General features: G+C 33.8%; 1 non-coding gene across 1 annotated transcript; it reads left to right on the top strand.

Moving 5' to 3' along the window:
* The first annotated feature begins 729 nt into the window (after window positions 1-729).
* Window positions 730-890, top strand: LOC130996473 (U1 spliceosomal RNA). Its single transcript, XR_009092643.1, has one exon. It is a non-coding gene; the product is annotated as a U1 spliceosomal RNA (small nuclear RNA).
* Window positions 891-1,837: the final 947 nt, after the last annotated feature.

Below are 1,837 nucleotides of genomic sequence, written 5' to 3'. Positions count from 1 at the left end.
AAATCTCCTGTGCACTCGGGTCGTACCCGACCCGGATACTGACCCGAATCTAACCCAATTAGACTATCCTACTCAAATGTCAAGTGTTACTGTTATTTCGATATAATGTTAGTGTCATTTACACGTAGTGTTAGTTTCATTTCTTATTTTTGAAATAGTGTCATTTATAAATCAAAATAGTGTTAGTGTCATTCCAAGATCGTGTTACTGTTAGTGTCATTTCGTGTTAGTGTTAGTGTCATTTCAAGAAAAATGGGTCAGGATAGTCCAACTGAGTCAGGATCCGGGTCGGATACAACTCGGGTGTACGGTACACCCTGGTGTACAGGAGACCACCTCGTATTCAAAAGGTAGGCTTAGTTGTATGAGTGGTGACAAAATTCCGTTAAGCACGATTTTTTAAGGTTTCCTCATTTAAATTACATATAATTTTTCTCATGTTCTTAGTCCAAAAACGAATGTCAAAGAATGAGATGTTGACAATCGCGTGCCTTTAGCAAATTATTCATTTCAATAGCCTATATTGATGACCCAAATGCAGTGGTTTGCAATGATACATTCTTGTCTAATGTTGGTGTAATCGTAGTTGGATACACACTTTTATATATTCATATCATATGTAGAACAATAGGGCATAATATATTTATTTAGCATATCCCACATCGATATGTTGGTATAAGGAGGGTGGGAGGAATACATACATAAAATGAAGAAAAAAAATGAGAATCCATACTTACCTGGATGGGGTCGATGGGTGATCCATAAGGCCCATGGCCTAGATTGGTGACCTTCATTGCACTTTGAAGGGGTGCCCGTCTAAGGTCGGCCCAAGTGGTCGAGCCTACATCATAATTTGTGATAGTGGGGGCTTGCGTTCGCGTAGCCCCTTCCCAATTTTAAATACAAAATTTATACTAACTTGTTTGTATTGTTTTTTCTTTTGATAGGATTAATTTATCAGATTGTTTATACTAGAAATGATTTTCAATTTTAAATATAATTTTTTTATTAATTACTAGTAATATTTAACACAATAGGGCATAAGGGCCTTTATATATTTAGCAAAACAATAGGGCATAAGGGGCCTGCCAAGAGATGGGCTTGGTGTGTGGGCTTTTTAGAGTTGGGCCAAATAAGATTTAGGACTTCTATATATTTTCCTTTATCAAAATAATGAAGAAAATCAAAATGATGTCGTTTTGATATTGAAGTGGAAAAGTATATATTTCCCGACATAACTTATAAATAAATCAAAATATCAATGTTGTATTTGAGTCTTCCACGTCAGAATTTTCAATCCAAAAATATAGGCTTGGACCATATTTGCCACTCAAAGGTCACACCATTTTTGCAATATTTTTCAAAAATACTCGGCCCCAAAGTCAAGCTATAAATTACTCCTACACAAGAAAATCATATTTTTATTACTTCCTCCGCCGTCCCAACTTAAATGGTGCACTTCTTTTCGACACATGATTTAAAGATAATAAGATTATAGTGTAAAATTGTGTGTGGTCACATTGTTTGTAGCATAAAATTATTACCAAAAAGAGAAATGCAACATTTTAATCGAGACGGCTCAAAAACGAATACACATCATTTAAGTTGGGGCGCAAGGAGTACTATTTTAGTTTGTTTACAAAAATTGTAATATATTTTTTTTGAAAATTATCCCTTATATTTTAAATTGTATTTACACTTACAAAGAGTCTAATCATTTAACACATCAATTTTGATAGATCTATTTCTTTACTCAACTTTAATTAATCACTTTCTCCATTTTATACACATCTCTTTCGATTGTAATTAAAATTTGTACTTAGATTTTGGTCTAGGT

The sequence above is a fragment of the Salvia miltiorrhiza genome, chromosome 7, assembly GCF_028751815.1.
Source record: "Salvia miltiorrhiza cultivar Shanhuang (shh) chromosome 7, IMPLAD_Smil_shh, whole genome shotgun sequence".
Taxonomy (NCBI): Eukaryota; Viridiplantae; Streptophyta; class Magnoliopsida; order Lamiales; family Lamiaceae; genus Salvia; species Salvia miltiorrhiza.
Note: the sequence above shows the minus strand (reverse complement) of the source record. Positions and strands in the feature narration are given on the sequence as shown.